The sequence below is a fragment of the Schistocerca serialis genome, chromosome 6 (assembly GCF_023864345.2).
Source record: "Schistocerca serialis cubense isolate TAMUIC-IGC-003099 chromosome 6, iqSchSeri2.2, whole genome shotgun sequence".
Lineage (NCBI taxonomy): Eukaryota > Metazoa > Arthropoda > Insecta > Orthoptera > Acrididae > Schistocerca > Schistocerca serialis.
Genome location: NC_064643.1, coordinates 185,627,494 through 185,652,818, shown reverse-complemented (window position 1 = coordinate 185,652,818; position 25,325 = coordinate 185,627,494). Strand labels below are relative to the sequence as shown.

Below are 25,325 nucleotides of genomic sequence, written 5' to 3'. Positions count from 1 at the left end.
TAAAGCGTTCAGTGCGGACTTTGAAATATTCCTCGTGGCATCCCAAAAATCCATCGAATATACAGGGTGGTCCATTGGCCGTGACCGGGCCAAATATCTCACGAAATAAGCGTCAAACGAAAAAACTACAAACTTGTCTAGCTTGAAGGGTGAAACCAGATGGCGCTATGGTTGGCCCGCTCGATGGCGCTGCCATAGGTCAAATGAATATCAACTACGTTTTTTTGAACAGGAACCCCCATTTTTATTACATGTTCCTGTAGTACGCAAATAAATATGAATGTTTTAGTTGGACCAGTATTTTCGCTTTGTGATAGATGGCGCTGTAATAGTCACAAACATATGGCTCACAATTTTAGACGAACAGTTGGTAACAGATAGGTTTTTTAAATTAAAATACAGAACGTAGGTACGTTTGAACATTTTATTTCTGTTGTTCCAATGTGATACATGTCCTTTGTGAACTTATCATTTCTGAAAACGCATGCTGTTACAGCGTGATTACCTGTAAATACCACATTAATGCAATAAATGCTCAAAATGATGTCCGTCAACCTCAATGCATCTGGCAATGCGTGTAACGACATTCCTCTCAACAGCGAGTAGTTCGCCTTCGGTAATGTTCGCACATACATTGACAATGCACCGACGCATGTTATCAGGCGTTGTCGGTGGATCATGATAGCAAATATCCTTCAACTTTCCCCACAGAAAGAAATCCGGGGACGTCATATCCGGTGAACGTGCGGGCCATGGTATAGTTCTTCGACGACCAATCCACCTGTCATGAAATATGCTATTCAATACCGCTTCAACCGCACGCGAGCTATGTGCCAGACATCCATCATGTAGGAACTACATCGCCATTCTGTCATGCAGTGAAACATCTTTTAGTAACATAGGTAGAACATTACGTAGGAAATCAGCATACATTGCACCGTTTAGATTGCCATCGATAAAATGGGGACCAATTAACCTTCCTCCCACAATGCAGCACCATACATTAACCTGCCAATGACGCTGATGTTCCACTTGTCGCAACCATTGTGGATATTCCGTTGCCCAATAGAGCATATTATGCCGGTTTACGTTACCGCTGTTGGTGAATGACACTTCGTCGCTAAATAGAAAGCGTGCAAGAAAATCTGTGATCGTCCCGTAATTTCTCTTGTGCCCAGTGGCAGAACTGTACACGACGTTCAAAGTCGTCGCCATGCAATTCCTGGTGCACAGAAATATGGTACAGCTGCAATCGATGTTGGTGTAGCATTCTCAACACAGACGTTTTTGAGATTCCCGATTCTCGCGCAATTTGTCTGCTACTGATGTGCGGATTAGCCACGACAGCAGCTAAAACACCTACTTGGGCATCATCATTTGTTGCAGGTCATGGTTGACGTTTCACATGTGGCTGAACACTTCCTTTTTCCTTAAATAACGTAACTATCCGGCGAACGGTCCGGACACTTGGATGATGTCGTCCAGGGTACCGAGCAGCATACATAGCATACGCCTGTTGGGTATTTTGATCACAACAGCCATACATCAACACGATATCGACCTTTTCCGCAATTGGTAAACGGTCCATTTTAACACGGGTAATGTATCACGAAGCAAATACCGTGCGCACTGGCGGAACATTACGTGATACCACGTACTTACACGTTTGTGACTATTACAGCGCCATCTACTACAAAGCGAAAAAATCCAGCTAAAACGTTCATATTTCTTTACGTACTACACGAATATGTAACAAAAAATAGGGTTTCCTATTTTAAAAAACGCAGTTGATATCAGTTTGACCTATGACAGCGCCATAGCGCATCTGTTTTCCACCTTCAAGCTATATGAGTTTCGTTCTTTGTAGTTTTTTCGTTTGATGCATATTTCGTGAGATATTTGGTCCGGCCACTATGAATGGTATTGCTTGTTTCTTACGACGACAACCCTACGCAGACGCCGCTGCTCTCGGTCTCAAGTGAAGGCCGTCGGCTGCTGCGTTGTCGATGGTGAGAGGTAATATCTAACATTTGGTATTCTCAGCATAACCATCACACTGTGGATCCCGGAATCGTTAATTCTCTAACGATTTCTAAATCAGAATGCCCCATGCGTCTAGCTTCAGCAACAATTCCACGTTCAAAGTCTGTTAATACCCGCCGGAGATCTTTTCACGTGGATCGCCCGAGTGCAAATGGCAGCTCCGCCTATGCACTGTCCTTTTATGCCTCATGTACGCGATATTACCGCAATCTTTATATGTGCGTACCGCTATCCTATGTCTTTTGTTACCCGTATTCACCCCCGACTACCTTCAGAATTTCAAAGAGTGTCATCCCGCCGATATTGTCAAAAGCTCCTAAAACGTATGTTTGCCTTCCTTCAACCTCACTTCTAAGATAACACGTACGATCGTTATTGCATCGTGTCGTACTACATTTATCTGGAAACCAAAACCTATTCTCCCCAAAGTCGGCTTCTACCACTTTCTTCTATATTTCTGTAAATAATTCGTGTAAATATTTTACAACCATGATTTGTGACACTGATAGTTCTGTGATTTTCCCATCTTTCGGCACCTGTCTATTATGGAAAACAGAATTATTACTTTCCTATAGAAGTCTGGTGGAATTTCGCTTCTAAAAAATGGTTCTAATGGCTCTGAGCACTATGGGACTTAACATCTTAGGTCATCAGTCCCCTAGAACTTAGAACTACCTAAACCTAACTAACCTAAGGGCATCACACAACACCCAGCCATCACGAGGCAGAGAAAATCCCTGACCCCGCCGCCGGGAATCGAACCCGGACGTGGGAAGCGAGAACGCTACCGCACGACCACGAGATGCGGGCAAAATTTCGCTTCTCTCATATATCTTGCACACAATGTGGAGACTGACTATACGAAGGATAAGAGTAATTCTATAATATCGCCAGTTTCACGGTTATTTACTTCCACTTCCTTTTCTGTAATGTCTTCAAGTTCATTTCCTTTTTATACCCGTTCCAAACATTCCTTCCATCTTGTAGGCTCCTTCCTTTCTATAGTATTGCCTCGCCACCTGACCTCTTGATTCCCATACGATTCCTCTTTTATCCAATGGTTTCTTGAATTTCCCAGTACGCGGCGTCTTTCTGAGCAATTCCTCTATAGCTCTGCGTTCGTGTTCTAGCCACACTACCTTATCGATTTTGCTCCATCCATGAGCCTCATTTTAGACGTCTTTATTTCCACAGTGTTCGTAATGTGATAAATCACGAGTTGCATTGTGCTTGTAGTCCACGTTAAGCTGTAGCTCCCCATCTTACCTGGCAGGGTTAAGTCGGTACAGAGGGCGAAGACATGGAATCTAATAGGATTAGGCCTGTGGTGTTCAAAAGAACCTTCAGGTTGATGACAGCTTTAGTCCTATGCACTTCTGCCTGCTTCATTTGCTGCATTTTTATATTCTCGCTCTTCGTCACTTGCCGGCCAGGGTGGCCGAGCGGCTCTAAGCGCTACGGTCGCAGGTTCGAATCCTGCCTCAGGCATGGATGTGTGCGATGTCCTTAGGTTAGTTAGGTTTAAGTAGTTCTAAGGTCTAGGGGACCGATGACCTCAGAAGTTAAGTCACATATTGCTCAGAGCCATTTGAACCATTTTTTCCTTCGTCACTTAAACTCAATATATTGCGTGTTGTAAAAGGATTTCCATTGGACTTTGTCTTCTTTGTCTACTTGAGCCTCTGCTGCCTTCACTATTTCATCTTTCAAAGCTTCCCATTCGTTTTTCTGTTTCCGTAGGTCGTTGTCTATTGTTTCCTAGTTTAAACAAAACACTTTCTGCGTCACTAACTTGTTTATTTTGCCACTACTCAGTAGGATGGTTCACACTATCACCTTCAGGTTGAGAATTATTTATTTACAGTTTTCCACTGAAGATGATGGCGTGAAGCACCGAAACGCGTACTGGCAAAATAAGCAAGCGGTTGACTCAGAAACTGTTTTATTTGTGATTATCAAAAGTCGCAACACCCATAATGCCGTCCCCTACGGGCGAAGTATTCGCTTCCTAGGTAGCACTTACATTTCGCGGAAAGACCACAAAGATAAGAGAGATTAGGGCTCGTACAGAGGCATATAGGCAGTCCTTTTTACCCTTGTTCTGTTTGGGAGTGGAACAGGGAAAGAAGATGCTAGTTGTGGTACGAGGTACCCTCCGCCACGCACCGTATGGTAGATTGTGGAGTATGTATGTAGATGTAGATGTAGCTATCAAAACTTAGAATTCGTGAAACACCGTGCCTTTTCAGTTGCAATAGAACCAAATCCTAAGCGGGACGTCAACTTACATGTAAGTTTTATTGGAGCAGTCAATGAGCTACGTTTAATGAATTAAGTGTTGTGATCTCATGGTGGGAGTACCCACAGTGTCGTTTAAAGAAACGTATTAACCGATTTTATTCGCAAAAGAATCTAGCGGCCGATTCTTATGCGTCACAACTGAACACTGATTCCCTTCTGCATTGTGACCCAAGTTGCTGGTAACTACACTTGAAAATATTTCGAAGTGAGCGAAAATTGTTTGCAAACATCGGCTTCAGCCAAGATAATTAACGGCGTTATATGAAAAAAACGATAAACTGTGAAAAATTCGACAAACAATGTTACGTGATGAATAAAATTTTGTCGATACCTTCGAACACCGACGTGATACAGGAAGATTTTCTCATTTGAAACTAGCATGATAACCTATATTGCACATAGTAAATTTCGTGTCAGATTTACAAAAAACTCTAGCAGGTGCATCATTTTTATAACAGGTGATCACAGTTATCGCATAGACAGTGTTATCCAGGGTTCGGAAGAAGCAACCGTCTCGGATCCTGAGAGCACTGATGTGACTTGCTTAAGGGGCTCCGGAACGCCCTATACTTGCAATGTTAAAATAACGCTTATAAATTACATCTTTCCTCACAAAGTATTTGAGGTAGGAAGTTGAACTTTTTACAGATTATTTATTGGAATATGGGCTACAACTTAACACAGGGATTTTACAAAATTTTAGTTCAGTTATTAAAGATGATTTTTTTTCAATTGTAATGAAAATTCACATTTTTTGCAATTTTTTATTTATATATTCAAAAATATACAGTTTTTTGGAAAAAGGCTGTGTTAAATTATACAGAAGGTACTGTGTAACATTTACTGAAAGTTTGAAACAAATATGTTTGGAAGATCCTTAGAAAACATGTAATTAGTATGAGAAAATAAAAGTTTTGGGAATCGAGCGACAAAGATTGGATTAACTTTTTAGTGCATTCCAGGTCCATAGGATGGATTATCTTCATCCTCTGCAAACTCCTCCTCCAGCTTCCTCTTGTTCCTCCTTCTGTTTACTCTTGGTTGTATTTCTAGACTCTTTACAGCCCTGTCTGCAGCCCGAAGGTGTTCCTTGTCTAAAGCAAGCATCGCTCGTTGTTGTGTTCGTAGATTTTGCTACCATTTTCTTCAGTTGCAGTTACTGCAACACTGTTCCAAAAGGTGGTCATGTATGAACACTTATCACATTTCAGTTGTATTTCACTAGCAAGTCCTACGTGGTTTTTTATGGAGAGTTCCAGACCAACTTCACTAGAATGAATACATCTTACAGAGTTTGAAAAAATTCCTTTGAGAACCGACATATCAAATATTTCATTCACATCCGATTCCCCCATAAAACATTCATAGTTTTCACTCATTGAACCAAGCTTCTTCTGTGAAGTATTTTCTTTCCCACTTGGACTGCTATGGGCAGGTGTACTTGAGAGGTTAGGTTCACTCACTTGGTTATCGTCTTTATTGTTTACAGTAATAACACATACCTTTGGCTTTCCAACATTTCTCCTTTTCTTAAAAGCCTTCAGAGGATTTCTAATAACTTTACTTTTACTCATTATTATACTTCAACAAAACAGAGACTCAAGAAACAGAATTAATTACGAATATTTTCGAGATAACGACAGAGTAAATAAACATGAAACAATCGGCAATCACACCAGCGATATATATTGAACCATCACAGGTTAGCCACAACACATACTTTATCTCACATCACTAAAATGTACCTGGGTCACGCCCATGTAGAACACATTTCAAAAAAAATTTAAAAATAGTTGTAGTCTTCGGAATTGAATAAATTATATATCTATTAAAAGGTAATAGTGTGCAGATTCAGAAAACGCAAAAAAGTAAAAATTGAACTTTTCATGATTTTGAGCCTTTCCGGAGCCCCTTAAACTCAGCGTGTGATGAATGTCTGCTGCTTCCCTCCAAATGTCACGAGGCAGGTATCGCTCGCGCACAACGAGGGGAACGTAATGAGACAAAGAAGAGGCCGGCGAGCGACTTACCACTGCGTGTAGAGTCGGCCGTCCGAGACGTCGTCTTCTGCGGCGCTGGGCGACGGCCGCCTGTCCAGGTCGCTCCTGCTTCCGTCCACTGCAAACAAAACGGAGCACGCAATCAAATCCGCCACAGGGACTCTTTCATTACAGGCAAAATCTCTGGACAAAACGGCTAGGTGTCGCGGATTTGCTTCGTGAAAGATGGTGGTACGATACTGGTGTTTGTGCGGAAACATGTACCAGAAGTACCTGGAGGAGTGGCGCTGTTAAGAAACGATAGCTGCTGTTCCTCGTAATCGAGAGTACTGACTAATGGATTGAGCTGCTATTCTAATTAAGGCTGTGTACGGTGTACGTAATCAACGGAAATTTGTCACTGCTAGTAGGACTATTGGGCTGAGGATAGGGGGAGGATGGAGGCAGCGTTGCACAGTAGGGGCGACCGTAGCTGACAAACGCTCCTTGGCTCATCACTGGCAGGGCTGTGTGGCCCGCACGCCACGCACTTAGTCTAATGGAGCACAAAATATCGCCCAAAGGCAGGGCACATGGCGAAACCCATCCCCCTCACAAGCTGCGCAACAATCGGATTACGGTGCACCTACGGGTGGCCCTTCCACATAGGGTTGAAAGCCGATACTGACGCCTATATCTTTTCTTTCAGCAACTGACTCAGTGTGTTCGCTAATTTCCGAGACTAACGCTCTATAAAATGCAATGTTATAAAATTTTATGTTATTAAACTGACGGGAAAAAATGGCAAAACCAAGAAAGAGTTTGTAAGTAGGCTGTTTAAGTTTTTATATTGGTAACGGCACTTAGCGCTCTGTATGAAAAAGTCTGGCTGTGCTGTGTGCAGTCTGTGGCTTGTTAGCATTGTTGTAATATTCGCTATTGTAGTTGGCTGTTAACAATTGCGCAGTTGGAGGTGAGCCGCCAGCAGTGGTGGATGTGGGGAGAGAGATGGCGGAATTCTGAGAGCGGATGATCTGGACGTGTGTCCACCAGAGACAGTAAATTTGTAAGACTGGATGTCATGAACTGATATATCTATTATGACTTTTGAACGCTATTAAGGTAAATGCATTGTTTGTTCTTTGTCAAAATCTTTCATTTGCTAACTATGCCTATCAGTAGTTAGTGCCTTCAGTTGTTTGAATCTTTTATTTAGCTGGCAGTAGTGGCGCTCGCTGTATTGCAGTAGTTCGAGTAACGAAGATTTTTGTGAGGTAAGTGATTTGTGAAACGTATAGGTTAATGTTAGTCAGGGCCATTCTCTTGTAGGGATTATTGAAAGTCAGATTGCGTTGCGCTATAAATATTGGCTGTCAGTTTAGTGTTGATCAGAATAGGTAAAGAGCGAAATGTCTGAGTACGTTCAGTTTTGCTCAGCTGTTTGAAAAGCAAATAATGTAAGAGGTTTATCAGCACAGTAATTCATTAATTTTTCTAAGGGGACGTTTCAAGTTGTCCGACGTAAACTAAAGTTTCTACATCTGAAAGATAACGTCTGTTCATATTACTCGCCCGTCGTCTAAAAGTGGCGCTAGTAGCGCCTCTATGAGGAAGTAAATCAGATTTGATTCACATACACGCTGTAACGGTCCTGAACCTTTGAAATTGCACGTCATGAGTTGATGTTAGTCAAAAATGCCTTTAATGTGAACTCACTGAGTTTGAAAGACGTCTTAACTGCGCCACGACTCGCTGCGATACTGCGGAAAGACGTGGTAGAAATGTAGCCACTGTACACGATTTTTGGTAGTGGTGGTCACGGAAAGGTACGGCCACAAGAAGACCGGTTTCGGGACGGCCACGTGGCACTATCCGGAGGGAAGACCACTGTGTTCGCCGGCCGTTGTGGCCGAGCGGTTCCAGTCGCTTCCGTCCGGAACGGCGCTGCTGCTACGGACGCAGGTTCGAATCCAGTCTCGGGCATAGATGTGTGTGATGTCCTTAGGTTAGTTAGGTTTAAGTAGTTCTAAGTCTAGGGGACTGATGACCTCAGATGTTAAGTCCCATAGTGCTCAGAGCCATTTGAACCTAGTTTTGTTTTGAGGGAGGCATGTTTCAGCCGTTTGAAACACTGTGTTCCGCGAATGGCTGTGGCGCGTCGTACTGCATCTGCAGCAGCAGTCTGAGCAGCAGTTGGCACCACAGTGTCACGACGAACTGTCACAAGTCGGTTAATTCAAGGACAGCTTCCAGCTAGACGTCCTGTAGCGTGCGTTCCAGTGGCTCAAACCACCGTCACTTCCGACTTACGCGAAAGCTCATTGGATTGGATTGTTTTGGGGAAGGAGACCAGACAGCGAGGTCATCGGTCTCATCGGATTAGGGAAGGAAGTCGGCCGTGCCCTTTGAAAGGAACCATCCCGGCATTTGCCTGGAGCGATTTAGGGAAATCACGGAAAACCCAAATCAGGGTGACCGGACGCGGGATTGAACCGTCGTCCTCCCGAATGCGAGTCCAGTGTTTAACCACTGCGCCACCTCGCTCGGTGAAACCTCATTGGAGAAGAGGGTGGAGGTCTGTTGTGATTTCTGATGAAAGCTGGTTCTGTCTCGGTGCCAGTGATCGCCGTGTGTTGGTTAGAAAAATTGGTTCAAACGGCTGTGACCGCTGTGGGACTTAACTTCTGAGGTCATCAGTCCCCTAGAACTTAGAACTACGTAAACCTAACTAACCTAAGAATATCACACACACCCATGCCCGAGGCAGGATCCGAACCTGCGACCGTAGCGGTCGCGCGGTTCCGGATTGAAGCGCCTAGAACCTGCTCGGCCACCGCAGCCGGCTCACGTGCTGTTGTCGTAGGTATCTACGGAAAGAGGTAGGAGGACAGTGGAACTACCACTCGGTGCTAAATGGTTGGACATCCACGACTCTTCACACAACGTAGGGTTCGGAGGCTTCTGTGCTCTGTAAAGTAGGATAGATGGTGATCTGTGGCATCTTCGCCACAAGAGCACAATGCTGGTGGACGCACAGTTTTTCGGGGCACGTCGTTCATTGTACATTGTTGAACTGGAGTTCAACAGCAGACCACCTCTACGTGTTCACATGTTGACCCACCTACAACGTCAATCACAACTGCACTGCGTGGGGCACCATCGAAATTCGACCGCCGACCAATGGGAAACCGTGGGCTCTTCGGATGAATATCATATTTGCTACAGTAGGTCGATGGTCATCTCCACAAAAGCCGTCATCGAGCTGAACGACGGCTCGAAACGTGCAACGCGCCACGGATGCAGGCTGGTGGGACCAGTACTGTGTTATGGGAGACATTCTCCTGCGCTTGCATGGGGCCTGTGGTAGTAATCGAAGGCAAGCTCACAGCTGCGAACCACCTGCATCTACATCTACATCTACATCTACATGATTACTCTGCAATTCACATTTAAGTGCTTGGCAGAGTGTTCATCGAACCACAATCATACTATCTCTCTACCATTCCACTCCCGAACAGCGCACGGGAAAAACGAACACCTAAACCTTTCTGTTCGAGGTCTGATTTCTCTTATTTTATTTTGATGATCATTCCTACCTATGTAGGTTGGGCTCAACAAAATATTTTCGCATTCGGAAGACAAAGTTGGTGACTGAAATTTCGTAAATAGATCTTGCCGCGACGAAAAACGTCTTTGCTTTAATGACTTCCATCCCAACTCGCTTATCATATCTGCCACCATCTCTCCCCTATTACGTGATAATACAAAACGAGTTGCCCTTTTTTGCACCCTTTCGATGTCCTCGGTCAATCCCACCTGGTAACGATCCCAAACCGCGCAGCAATATTCTAACAGAGGACGAACGAGTGTAGTGTAAGCTGTCTCTTTAGTGGACTTGTTGCATCTTCTATGTGTCCTGCCAATGAAACGCAACCTTTGGCTCGCCTTCCCCACAATATTATCTATGTGGTCTTTCCAACTGAAGTTGTTCGTAATTTTAAGACCCAGGTACTTAGTTGAATTGACAGCCTTGAGAAGTGTACTATTTATCGAGTAATCGAATTGCAACGGATTTCTTTTGGAACTCATGTGGATCACCTCACACTTTTCGTTATTTAGCGTCAACTGCCACGTGCCACACCATACTTCAATCTTTTCTAAATCGCTTTGCAACTGATACTGGTCTTCGGATGACCTTACTAGACGGTAAATTACAGCATCATCTGCGAACAACCTAAGAGAACTGCTCAGATTGTCACCCAGGTCATTTATATAGAACAGCAGAGGTCCAAGGACGCGCCCCCGGGGAACACCTGATATCACTTCAGTTTTACTCGATGATTTGCCGTCTATTACTACGAACTGCGACCTTACTGACAGGAAATCACGAATCCAGTCGCACAACTGAGGCGATACTCCATAGGCCCGCAGCTTGATTAGAAGTCGCTTGTGAGGAACGGTGCTTCGCGCTCGATCTCTTCCCCGATGGCGATGTCATCTCTGAGCTGTCGTTTTCGTGATACGCAGAATCAGTGATGTATTTCGTTCCAAACGCGGACAAAGATGCAGGCGGTCACAATGTTTTGGCTCAGCAGTGTATGGCCGGCTGAAGTAAAGCTGCTGGCATATACACAAGTCGCGGCAGAGGACAGTGGTGGCCGGCCCTTGTCGACCACGTCCCGCCACGCGCGCTCAGAGGCGGCAGAAGGAGGGGGCAGTCCAGCAGACGGCGTTTACTTGGCGCCGAGGTGTGACTCGCCGCGTCACGCCGCGACCTCGGCACCCTCTTTACGACGACGCCTCCCAAGGCGACAGCTATCAGCCTGTTTGGCACGCTGTTTGCAGCTCGCCACCGTTTCTTGCACCTGCGCTATTTCCCCAGTGGCATTCTACTCCGCCCGAGGAATTTTACGCGTGCGTACTGGAAAAGATCGACAGCCGATAACTGACAAGGGGAGGCCGCCAATTGTGAAATTTAGATTCGATTCATACTGCGCATAATAAAAGCTCATGGCCAGAGGTGTAATGTGCCAGAGCACCAAGATGCACTTCTCAGCCGTTGTCGAGAAAATCGACAGTTAAAAGAAACCGTTGCGGTGAAATACTCTCTACGAGTAATGATTTTCTACAGCGTCATAGCGCAGCGGTAAGCGCTGGGGTTCGTAATCCAAAGGTCTCCGGATCGAATCTCGCGCCATGCAATATTTTTTTATTATTAGTTTTTTGCAATTCAAATATATATATTTAATGAATTGCTTATGCATGTTGGTGAAGGCGGATCGCTCTCCAATTGTACCGCCTCCATTTTTCCGTTTGTTTAACAGGGTGTACCAAAGCTGTCCCGTCCGCACTGATTTTCGACGATGTTATAAGTTGCGCTAGGGACCGCATCTACCTTCTTTCGAACTTAGCAGGCCACTACGCTGTTATGGGGCGGCTCGTTTCGGCCCATTCAACATCTGTCCTTCAAGTGTAACGAGCGAGTAACGTAGTTTATATTTCATACCTGCCACAGCAAGTTTGTGTTCGTGGGGTCTCTATTCTAATTCGAACGTTTGACTTACGCTATACGTATTCGTTTCTACGTCTTCCGTTAACTATACGTGGTTAACATTATGAAGACAACTAATAACATTTGTGAAATACAACTTTGTTATACGTGGTTAACATTATGAAGACAATTAATAACATTTGTGAAATACAACTTTGTTTGCGGAAAACATAATGATGTCGAAGTCGCCAGTTTTTCCACGACAAACGACTTTCAACAACTTATTATATGCATAATTGTTGCAACTGATTGGCGGGAATTATATATATATATATATATATATATATATATATATATATAAAAATTACAAAAAACAAATACTAAAAAAAAAGTTGCATGGAGCGAGATTCGATCCGGCGACCTTCGGATTACGAACCCAAGCGCTTACCGCTGCACCACCACGCTGTAGAACATTACTAATCGTAGAGAGTATTTCACCGCTACGGTTTCTTTTAACTGTCGATTTTCTCGAGAACGGCTGACAAGTGCATCTTGGTGCTTTGCCACATTACACCTCTGGCCATGAGCTTTTATTATGCGCAGTATGAATCGGATCTGAATTTCACAATTGGCGGCCTCCCCTTGTGAGTGTTGGAGCGCTCGTCTAGCGTCAAGTACACCTCTCTTAGCCGTCGCTAGAATAGGCCGAGCGAGACCCCGGCCGTCTCTCGAACAAAGTTCCTACATCTACATACAGTAACGGGCTAAAACATTACGACCACTGCACGATGCGCTACTGAATGCTGCCTGGTGGCACTTGCAAGTGAAGTACATAAGCTAACCAGAGGCGAACGAGAAATCATTTTAGCGGTGAGTCGTATCGCAAAAGGGGGTAACACTGCCTTAAGCGACTTCGTCGTGGTCCGGCGACTGGGAACGAGCATCTGGGAAAAGGTCAAACTGGTCGGTTGTTCGCGTGCTACTGCCGTGAGCATTTATCGAAAGTGACTGACGGTTCCCTTGTCCCCTCAAGGACGTGGTCATTACAATTGCAGTAGTCACTTGGTCATCGAGACGGGGCTGTGGATCGATGGACACTCGTCGCCTGGTCGGATGAACCTTTTTTTTTTCACCAGGTCGACGGCCATGTCGGGATACGTCGTTACTTAGGCGAACGGCTGTTCGAAACACATTGCCACGGACACAGGCCGGGGCACACCGACTTAAGCTTCAATAGGATCTGTGGCAGTGATCGAAGGTACTGTGACGTCTATGGACCCGTGACCATAACTGCGGAACGCTTGTACCCTACTTCTGATAACTTGGCAACCAATTTTATCCGATTTAAACCAGATGCACCACATCTGGAATGCTACGCCGACAAACCACCGGCCCGTGATTTTCGGAAATTACGTGCCCTGTGTGTACACGTACCTCGTAAAACCTACCGAGGAATGCGCTCGGACGGTGCACCAACAAGCTACTAAACAAGTGTATTTTATCGTTACTTGTCGTTCAACTTTGACATAAGACACCTCCTGATATTGACAAAGGATGTACTTGCAAACGCTGCCGGCCGAAGTGGCCGTGCGGTTCTGGGTGCTACAGTCTGGAACCGAGCGACCGCTACGGTCGCAGGTTCGAATCCTGCCTCGGGCATGGATGTGTGTGATGTCCTTACGTTAGTTAGGTTTAATTAGTTCCAAGTTCTAGGCGACTGATAACCTCAGAAGTTAAGTCGCATAGTGCTCAGAGCCATTTGAACCATTTTTTTGCAAACGCTGTTTACCTTCTAAGCACTATGCGACTGCGGGAGATGCAAACCATGAACGCCGTTGTAATCGTCATTGCTGTATGCTCTACAAAGCAAGCCACTGTGCAGTACTTGCCGGAAAGTACTGTGGACCAGTATCACCGATTGTCTGCCCCGTTCCATTCCCCAACTGAACGAGCGAAAACAGCTCTCTGTACGCCTCTGCATGCTACTTAAACCCTCGTATCTCATTCTAGTGATCCCTACGCGAGACAGACGATTGTAACATCGGAACAGTGACACACCATAAATTTACACAACAGGTTCAAAAATGGCTCTAAGCACTATGCGACTTAACTTCTGAGGTCATCAGTCGCCTAGAACTTAGAACTAATTAAACCTAACTAACCTAAGGACATCACACACATCCATACACAACAGGATTTCGTGACAGCAGTGTCGCCTTTCCTCCACAGATGACCATTATCTTCCGAGGGTATCTGTTACACTTTGGTGTGGACTGTTACGATCCTAGCATTCCGTCGATGTCTCTTGTCACGCCCGCTTGACAAAGCCTGCAAACACTGGAACACTATTCTAGATTTGGTCGCACTAGCCTGCAGTGTGAGGTTTCCCTTTGCCGATCAAATGCTCTTTGCCGTAACCTTTCTAACAAATCAAATACTTCCATCAGTTTACCAAGTACAGATTTTACTAGCCCGCCCAGTTTCATATCTGTTAGTGTTTTGCATCTATCCACATTTAAACAGAGGTAGCAATTCATTCCACCAACAGGAAATTTCGTCCATATCTTTGTGGATTTCCTTACGATCGTCCAACGAGTATACTTTCGTGCTGGCCAAACATTCATCGCGTGAATCAAACATCTGCAGAGATACTCCGTGTGGCCGCATTTCGTTTGGTAGTCTATCAGTGTGGTGCAGAGGCGAGTGGCTTTTCGAAATCTAGTAAGACGGGATCTATGTGCTCATCTGCATCTGCTGTTTGCGAAATGCCATGTTTTAATGAAGCAACATGTTTTTTACAAGAGTGGTATTTCATAACTGCGTGTTGGTTCTTTGAGACAAGCATATTTATTTCTCTCTACGACCGTTGTAATGGCAGAGCTTAAAATAGGCTCTAAGACTCTCCCACAGGCGGACATTAACGATAGCGGTCTGTAACTGTGGATTCGTTCTAAACAGGGGCAACCTCTGGTATTTACATTCACGCGGAATCGTATGATGCGCGAGATATTCTCTTCAAGAGTGAGCTCCTTCATAATTAACTGAGCGAATGGTGCGGTGAACCTACTGAGAAATTCCACTGGAAATGCCCTCACGTCTGATTACATTATTAATTGACGACAGGCAGAGGAAGAAGAAGAGAGAAGATGAAGAAGGCGACATAACGTCCAACCGAAAAGGGAAGTGTTCTATTTGAAGGTCTTCATAAACGTGTTTCGGGTCTGTTGTTTGTGCGACACTTTAAATTCTGCACGAAATCGAGAGATGCTGTAGCAAATACTTGTCTACATGAACAGCAGGCACATTCAAAAAGATTATTCTGTCTGTCAGAACTTCAGTGTATCATATTTACACACAAGCAACATGCAATCCATGTTTTGTTAATTTGGTGGGTGCTTCTGCTGCTGCTACTGTTACTCCTGCTTTCATATTCCAACTGCGCATCTTCCCAATCCGTTAAATTTGTAGTAACGACAAACGGGAGCTTTCCTAAAATAAACAGAGGTACAATTTCGCATGAATAAAGACAGCCGTATGAAATTTTTGGCAGTGAGAGACCAATAGGGAACTTCAGATGCCTAATCGTGAGAGGGTGAGTCAAATGAAAACCTTAAATTTGTAATAACAAATCGAAATTTCGCGCCCTTATCCTGTAAGTTGGTAAGCGTGCTACAAAAAGCGTGCAGAATGGGCTGTAGGTGGCAGCATAGTGAAGATGCACACATACCGTCGCAGTATCAGTGTAAAGATGGCCGCCCCACTTGCGACTTGCACTAGGGTAGAACAGAGTTCTGTTATTCGGTTTTTGTGTAGTGAAGGTGTGAAACCTATTGAAATTCATCGACGAATGAAGGTTCAGTACGATGATGCGTGTTTGTGACGGCAGCAAGTCTACGAATGGAGTAGGAAGTTCGCAAATTGTGTAACTTCAGTGGAAATGCTCCTCGTCCAGGTCAGGCACAACGAGTTGTGACTCCACAGAACATCGCAGTAGTTGAAGCCATAGTGAAGAAAAACCGCCGAGTGACACTGAATGACATTGCAGCATGTTTACAGATTAGTCATGGCTCAGCACAACACATTGTGCACGAAGTGCTCCAGTTTCACAAAGTGTCTGCAAGATGGGTGCCATGGCAGCTGACTCCTGAAATGAGAGAACGACGTGTTGATGCTTGTGAAGAACTTCTTCGGCGCTTTTGAACGAGAAGGTGATGGCTTCCTTTCAAGAATCGTTACTGGGGACGAAACCTGGGTTCACTTCCAACAACCGGAAACGAAGAGAGCGAACAAGGAATGGCGCCATTACTCATCACCAAAACCAAAGAAGCTTCGAACAGAACCATCAGCAGGGAAGGTTATGCTGACTTTCTTTTGGGACGAAAAAGGCGTCATTTTGGAGCATTACATGCCTAAAGGGACCACTGTCACCAGTGAATCATACACAGATCTCCTGAAAAATCATCTTCGGCCTTCAACCAAATCAAAGCGACGTGGACTGCTGTCAGCAGGTGTCCTTTTGCAACATGTCAATGGAACGCCCCACACTGTCCGTACAACAGTTGCAACAATCACAGATCTGCATTTTGAGTGTCTTCCTCATCCATCACACTCACCAGACCTTGCCCCAAGTGCCGGGTGGTGTGGCCGTGCGGTTCTAGGCGCTTCAGTCCGGAACCGCGCGACTGCTACGGTCGCAGGTTCGAATCCTGCCTCGGGCTTGGATGTGTTTGCTGTCTTTAGGTTAGTTAGGTTTAAGTAGTTCTAAGTTCTAGGGGACTGATGACCTCAGAAGTTAAGTTCCATAGTGCTCAGAGCCATTTTTTTGAACCTTGCCCCAAGTGATTTCCATATGTTTGGACCACTCAGAGACGCAAAGGCAGGAAAGAAGTTCCGTTCTGATGAAGAGGTATGCCACACGGTGCAAGAGTGGTTGCGCGGAATACCAAAACAATTTTTTCTAAAGGAATTTTTGCACTTCGTATTGAACTCTTTGTTTGCTGCGTGGGAGACGTCTGCTTTAAGTGTGTTTGCGGAGAATAGGTTACTTTAATACACTCCTGGAAATTGAAATAAGAACACCGTGAATTCATTGTCCCAGGAAGGGGAAACTTTATTGACACATTCCTGGGGTCAGATACATCACATGATCACACTGACAGAACCACAGGCACATAGACATAGGCAACAGAGCATGCACAATGTCGGCACTAGTACAGTGTATATCCACCTTTCGCAGCAATGCAGGCTGCTATTCTCCCATGGGGACGATCGTAGAGATGCTGGATGTAGTCCTGTGGAACGGCTTGCCATGCCATTTCCACCTGGCGCCTCAGTTGGACCAGCATTCGTGCTGGACGTGCAGACCGCGTGAGACGACGCTTCATCCAGTCCCAAACATGCTCAATGGGGGACAGATCCGGAGATCTTGCTGGCCAGGGTAGTTGACTTACACCTTCTAGAGCACGTTGGGTGGCACGGGATACATGCGGACGTGCATTGTCCTTTTGGAACAGCAAGTTCCCTTGCCGGTCTAGGAATGGTAGAACGATGGGTTCGATGACGGTTTGGATGTACCGTGCACTATTCAGTGTCCCCTCGACGATCACCAGTGGTGTACGGCCAGTGTAGGAGATCGCTCCCCACACCATGATGCCGGGTGTTGGCCCTGTGTGCCTCGGTCGTATGCAGTCCTTTTTGTGGCAGTCACCTGCACGGCGCCAAACACGCATACGACCATCATTGGCACCAAAGCAGAAGCGACTCTCATCGCTGAAGACGACACGTCTCCATTCGTCCCTCCATTCACGCCTGTCGCGACACCACTGGAGGCGGGCTGCACGATGTTGGTGCGTGAGCAGAAGATGGCCTAACGGTGTGCGGGACCGTAGCCCAACTTCATGGAGATGGTTGCGAATGGTCCTCGCCGATACCCCAGGAGCAACAGTGTCCCTAATTTGCTGGGAAGTGGCGGTGCGGTCCCCTACGGCACTGCGTAGGATCCTACGGTCTTGGCGTGCATCCGTGCGTCGCTGTGGTCCGGTCCCAGGTCGAGGGGCACGTGCACCTTCCGCCGACCACTGGCGACAACATCGATGTACTGTGGAGACCTTATGCCCCACGTGTTGAGCAATTCGGCGGTACGCCCACCCGGCCTCCCGCATGCCCACTATACGCCCTCGCTCAAAGTCCGTCAACTGCACATACGGTTCACGTCCACGCTGTCGCGGCATGCTACCAGTGTTAAAGAGTGCGATGGAGCTCCGTATGCCACGGCAAACTGGCTGACACTGACTGCGGCGGTGCACAAATGCTGCGCAGCTAGCGCCATTCGACGGCCAACACCGCGGTTCCTGGTGTGTCCGCTGTGCCGTGCGTGTGATCATTGCTTGTACAGCCCTCTCGCAGTGTCCGGAGCAAGTATGGTGGGTCTGACACACCGGTGTCAATGTGTTCTTTTTTCCATTTCCAGGAGTGTATATAGTGTACAGTGTGATGTCTGTCTTTGTTGAAGGAAGATAAGAAAAAGAAGAGGGTTAGCCATGGTGTTGTCCCCAACCGATGAACGGACCATCAACGACGTCACGTGCCCTCACTCCATGAGAAACCTCGGAGAGGTTTTGGTGAAGAAGAAGTTTTCGTAACGATCTCTCCTCCTCTTGCCGTTCTGTTTGTTTCACAATCGCAGATCGAAACTCTTTTTTTTTTTTACTTTGTTCCAATATGACTAATTTCGGGCTGAAGATTGATATAATGTTTCGAACCTAATAATCACTCTGTCTGACGCTCAATTAACCAAATTCTGATAAGATCGCTGGCAGTGGTCAGTTTTGGGCGAAGCTTCCCTTCTCGAATCGAGTCTCGAATGGTGACTCCCCTTTTGTAGGACTGGTTAGTATTGCGCTCTTTGTCGCTGGCACGTTTCTGGTAAAGATTCGCTGTCATTACAGGCAGCGCTTGACACTTTCCGTGTGGCAGTATCGCGAGCATTTGATAAGGGCAAATCCAGGTGAGTCGCGGGCAAACTTCCGCCGGGCAGATAGCACCGACCGCCACCTGGCGCGGGGCCAAAGCACCCTCCGTCTCCCACCTACTTATCGTCGTATTATTTCCACTCAAATAACGGAACAGATGCTTCGTCTTAGCAGTTCGCCGTACCGCGCGTGTAGTGGCGGCAGTGCCAAATGACCGTACAATTTGTTACTTTGCAACCAGCTAATCTACAGGGTCAATCATAAGTCAGTAAAAATATTACGAGGATTCCTTGCTGCTGTACCCAGCCAAAAGAACAGTTGCTTATTTTTCTTTGTGTCTTTCTGTTTACAAAACGAAAAGAAGTTAAGCATTTAAGTAAAGAAAACCAATGACATATTAGGAAAAGGATTCAAATTTTGGGAGAAGAAATGTTCAAATGTGTGTGAACTCCTAAGGGACCAAACTGCTTAGGTCATCGGTCCCTAGAAAAAAATGGTTCAAATGGCTCTGAGCACTATGGGACTCAACTGCTGTGGTCATAAGTCCCCTAGAACTTAGAACTACTTAAACCTAACTAACCTAAGGACATCACACACATCCATGCCCGAGGCAGGATTCGAACCTGCGACCGTAGCGGTCGTGCGGTTCCAGACTGTAGCGCCTTTAACCGCTCGGCCACTCCGGCCGGCATCGGTCCTTAGACTTACACACCATTTAAACTAACTTATGCTAAGAACAAGACACACACACACACACACACACACACACACACACACACACACACACACACACACACCCATACCCGAGGAAGGACTCGAACCTCCGGCGGGAGGGGCCGCGCAGTCAGTGACATGGCGCCTCTAACCGCGCGGCTTAGTGGAAGAGATAAAAACTTTCAGATTAATTGAATTATTTGTCGGTGCTTGGCAGCGCATGATAACAAATTAAACAGGAAACATTTCCAAATGTCCTGAAAATTATTTTTATTTCGTCAACAACCGGCTTTCGAATTCTTAGGCCATCGACAGGTGGCAAAGCCGACAGCCACATCGTGACCAATTAAATACAACCTTGGAAAATATTAGAAGTGTTTCCTATTTACCATTGAAAACTTTGAACTTTACTGATAACATTGTAATCATGTTTGACAAAGCAAAGGACTTGGAAGATCAGTTACACGCAACCGATAATGTCTCAAAAAGAGGTTGTAAAATGAACTTGAACAAAAGTAAAAGAAAAATTTGATCCATTATAAATGGTTCTGAAAGCCTGCGACTGTGAAAAGAATAGGTTTCTTTATAAAAAATTCATCTGCTACCAGTCACGATTTTCTTTATTTTATTTTTCGCACGAGGCGTTTCGGGAAATGATTTCCATTTTCAAGTGCGTTTTTCTGTGTTTGTTACGCCATTTGTATGTGATATTGTCGATGTGTGTCTGCTTCATTTCGTTGACTATGAATTTCCTTATGGTCCATTTGAGCAGAGTCTCACACACACTGATCACCACACACAACTTGTTGTACACTTTAAAACATCGAAAACATTTATGTAAAATGTTTCGTGAGAAAAATAAAATGAAGAAAATCGTGACTGATAGCAGATGAGTTATTTATACATGTTGTTGTTGTTGTTGCTCTATCCTGTGCAAGCTTCTTCATCTCCCAGTACCTACTGCAGCCTACATCCTTCTGAATCTGCTTAGTGTATTCATCTCTTGGTCTCCCTCCACGATTTTTACCCTCCACGCTGCCCTCCAATACTAAATTTGTGATCCCTTGATGCCTCAGAACATGTCCTACCAACCGATCCCATCTTCTAGTCAAGTTGTGGCACAAACTCCTCCCCAATTGTATTCAATACCTCCTCATTAGTTATGTGATCTACCCATCTAACCTTCAGCATTCTTCTGTAGCACCACATTTCGAAAGCTTCTATTCTCTTCTTATCTAAACTATTTATCGTCCACGTTTCACTTCCATACATGGCTACACTCCATACAAATACTTTCAGAAACGACTTCCTAACACTGAAATCAATACTCGATGTTAACAAATTTCTCTTCTTCAGAAACGATTTCCTTGCCATTGCCAATCTACATTTGATATCCTCTCTACTTCGACCATCATCAGTTATTTTGCTCCCCAGGTAGCAAAACTCCTTTACTACTTTAAGTGTCTCATTTCCTAATCTAATTCCCTCAGCATCACCCGACTTAACTCGACTACATTCCATTATCCTTGTTTTGCTTTTGTTGATGTTCATCTTATACCCTCCTTTCAAGACACTGTCCATTCCGTTCAAGTGATCTTCCAAGTCCTTTGCTGTTTCTGACAGAATTACAATGTTATCGGCGAACCTCAAAGTTTTTATTTCTTCTCCATGGATTTTAGTACCAACTCCGAACTTTTCTTTTATTTCCAGTCAACATTGTCAAAAGCTTTCTCTAAGTCTACAAATGCTAGAAACGTAGGTTTGCCTTTCCTTAATCTTTCTTCTAAGATAAGTCGTAGGGTCAAAAAATGGCTCTGAGCACTATGGGACTTAATATCTGAGGCCATCTGTCCCCTAGAACTTAAAACTACTTAAACCTGACTAACCTAAGGACATCACACACATCCATGCCTGAGGCAGGATTCGAACATGTGACCGTAGCGGTCGCGCGGTTCCAGACTAAGGCGCCTAGAACCGCTCGGCCACACAGGCCGGCTTACGTGAATACATCGAATAACTACTCAAGAGGTATCGAATAATGAAAAACGACATTTGTGGAACAACTTGACAGGACATATTCTGATATTCTTTGGCATCAAAGAACAGTCGATCTGATTATGGAGGGAAGTGTGGAGACAGAAATTGTGGGGGAAGACCAGTGGGTGTGCACTGTAAGTGGGATCAAATGGATGTGGGCTGGCAGTAGTTGTGCAAAAACGAAGAGGCTTGTACATGGTGGACTACCGTGCAAAGCTGTACGAAGATCATTACAACAACAATTACGTGACCTACGTTGTGTTCGATACTGTAAATTGTAAGGGTACACTTAAAGAGAACTTCATTATGGATACTGACTAATCACTTAGATTAATCATGTTCACTATGTTACGTACGGCATTATTTGTTCCTTTTAAATTCTCGAAGGTAATGAAATGAAATGATTAAAAGTAAAATATCGACAGGTGCTATGGACATTGGTACACGCTCCATGGACTGAAGACAGTAAAAAATAAAAATAAGAAAATTAAACGACTGTGTAAAGGGACTGGTGACATAAGAAGAACGCTGTACAGTGGCCCCGTACAGAACAAGGCTTTATGATAACTCAGTGAGTTACTGCTGCACACGCGGCATTCTCGCGGTACCTATTAGCCTGCTGACGGAACGGATTTTAAATGTAAAGCATTCGTGTCTCCGCCGACAGGGATAGGTAAGTAACAACAGCCTGCCGGTACAACACTCAGTCGACTGAGGGGGCTGATGTGAGCTTACAGAGGACTTAATTTGCATTCAGAAAGTTGCATTCGTGGCACGGGTTTTAGTAAATTTTCTACATCCGAATTAGTCTTTGCAGCACTTTTCCCATTTCTGTACGAAGCCCTGCTTTACTGTCGCCATCACGCCGATCAGACTGTTCCACAATTCATGTCTCCCACACACGAATGGTTCAAATGGCTCTAAGCACTATGGGACTTAGAGCCATTTGAACCACACACGAATGTTGATGGTACCGCTGTCCTCCATCGGTGGACTTCAACTGAAACTCGATCGACTAGATAAGCGTTCTCATGCTGAGAAATCTCCCAGTTTTGATCCTTTCATCAACTCAAATCTTACTTTCGGTTAAATCACCTAACCTCTGCAGTTTTCATAACACCTCACCCCATCTCAGTAGTACATCTATCTTGTCACCCCCCCCCCCTCCCCCCATCTCTTTCTCCCTCTGTTCAGACACAAGTATCAAACTAGTTGCAAGCGCCAACTTAATATATTGTTAAATGAAGCCATCAACAAGCTAATCTCTAATGTCTAGTTGATGAACAGTATGTACTGAGTAGGAATAATCCAGTTACACGTAATTTTAGACCAAGAAGTAATGAAGAAATATCATGACCGCTAGTTTTATAGATTGTGTAAATAGCACAAGTTAATGTTAATTTTGCAATCAACATATTAGTTTGTGCAACTTTCGAAAATTCATGTGCTCACCAAAGAAAATCCCTGCTCCAACGCAAACTTTGATATCAGCTTCAGCTACATTCTTTGGTTTCTTTACATCCTATAAGGAACGTAGGAGTGGTTGCCCATGGCGAAGTCAGTGTAGCGCTGTGTAAGCAACATAGCTGTAAGACATCAACTGTGTTTCACAAAATGACTTGTGCACCAGCATTCTGCTAATTACGGTAAATCAGTGCTAGTCAACATGGTCCCTACCGCCCACTAGTGACCGCTCAAGCTTTGTTGGTGAGCTGTAGGCGGTAGTGCTTTTAAAAACATTTTCATATGGTTCTGTTAAAATTGGCGTGAAAGGTAAGTAGTGGTTGGGAAGGGAGTGCGACAGGCTTGTAGCCTATCCCCGATGTTATTCAATGTGTATATTGAGCAAGCAGTAAAGGAAACAAAAGAAAAATTTGGAGAAGGAATTAAAATCCATGGAGAAGAAATAAAAACTTTGTGGTTTACCGACGACATTTTTATTCTGTCAGAGAGAGCAAAGGACCTGGAAGAGCAGCTGAATGGAATGGACAGTGTCTTGAAAGGAGAATATAAGATAAACATCAACAAAAGCAAAACAAGGGAAATGTAGTCGAATTTAATCAGGTGATGTTGAGAATATTAGATTAGGAAATACACTTAAATTAATAAATGCGTTTTGATATTTGGGCAGCAAAATAACTGATGATGACCGAAGTAGAGAGGATATAAAATGTAGACTGGCTGTGGCAAGGATAGCGTTTCTGAAGAAGAGAAATTTGTTAACATCGAGTATAGATTTAAGTGTCAGGAAGCCGTTTCTGAAAGTATTTCTATGGAGTGTAGCCATGTATGGAAGTGAAACGTGGACGATAAATAGTTTAGACAAGAAGAGAATAGAAGCTTTCCAAATGTGGTGCTACAGAAGAATGCTGAAGATTAGATGGGTAGGTCACATAACTAATGAAGAGGTACTGAATAGGACTGGGGAGAAGAGGAGCTTGTGGCACACCTCGACTAGAAGAAGGGCTCGGTTGGTAGACCATCTTCTGAGGCATCAAGACATCACCAATGTGGTACTAGAGGGCAGCGTGGAGGATAAAAATCGTAGAGGAGTACACTAAGAGGATTCAGAAGAATGTAGGTTGCGGGAGATGAAGAACCTTACACAGGATAGAGTAGCATGGAGGGCTGCATCAAACGAGTTTCTGGACTGAAGACCACTACACCGACATCGCTACATCACAAAAAATAATAGTTGCAGTTATCTCAAATTACAAACTGATATCCAGGCCACGAACGTAACCTACGGATCACCCCGTCATCGCGAAGGAACTCTACTTGATCACGCAGGAAACTTTTCAGAGGACATTCTTTGGACTGCGGGGTGAACAATGTGCTTTTCAGAGTCACTGCCTCGACTTAGAGACGTTATTTTCTTCGACTTGTGCAGAGCATCGGCATAACTTCCAGTGTTGGTTGTTATTCAGTCGGAAACCGACAAGATCTCGCGTGGCAATTCAAAGCCAGACGGCTGGATCGGTGCGCACGGCATTTAATCGTAGTATTAATCAGCCACACGTGAGTGTAGCAGTCATTAGTATCAGAACCGTTGTCGACTGATATCCTTACGGTTCGGAGCAGTGGGTGACGAGAGCGATGGCTTCCTTTCCTGGACGTTTAGGGATCGCTTATATATAAGTAAAAAGATCAACAAGGAAAGAGACGGATTACTTGAAGCAATTTTATGTAATAGCTGAAAGTGTCACATCTGAACCAACATTTGATCGCGGAATTTAGGTTATGACGAACAAAGGATCTTCCTGTGGGAGGCAATCGATTAGGCATAAATCTATCTCTGATCCGCGAAAACATCGGAGCATTGAGTAGAATGACGTCGTGTGTTGATGAGGAGGCGGCAGAAGTGTACGGAGACGCAGGGCGCGCTGTCGGGTTGGACGCGTTTTGAGGCCGCGGCCTTGTTTGCGCAACACTGGTGCAGACTGCAGAGCTGCCGGCGAGGCGGGAGAAAGCCAACAAGTGGCCGGCCGCCTCCCCCTCCCCTCCCCCTCACACACCCACACACGGGCCCACGCGCCCAGCCGGCCGGCTCACAATCGGCGGTAGCTGACGCCACAGGCGGAATCGCTACTGCGGTGCGGTACGCTCCGCAATCCCGCACGCGACCAGGCCGAGTCTGGACGCTTACTTAACATTTGAACAAGCGCGGGACCACGCTTAACTTGCCGTTACCCCCACTTTTAAAGTTGTACACTTGCCTACCATTCTTACAATAATACAATATACACGGATAAACCAAAACATGACCACTAATCACAGCGACGATAGATG

The 25,325-nt window shown here is 45.0% G+C and overlaps 1 long non-coding RNA gene across 1 annotated transcript in view; it reads right to left on the bottom strand.

The window, feature by feature from the left end:
* LOC126484573 (uncharacterized) overlaps positions 1 to 25,325 on the bottom strand; it is a 327,761-nt gene that overhangs the window by 64,060 nt on the left and 238,376 nt on the right. Inside the window, exon 4 of the long non-coding RNA XR_007587882.1 lies at positions 6,375 to 6,462. This is a non-coding gene — a long non-coding RNA (uncharacterized LOC126484573). The remainder of the gene's footprint in view (positions 1 to 6,374; positions 6,463 to 25,325) is intronic.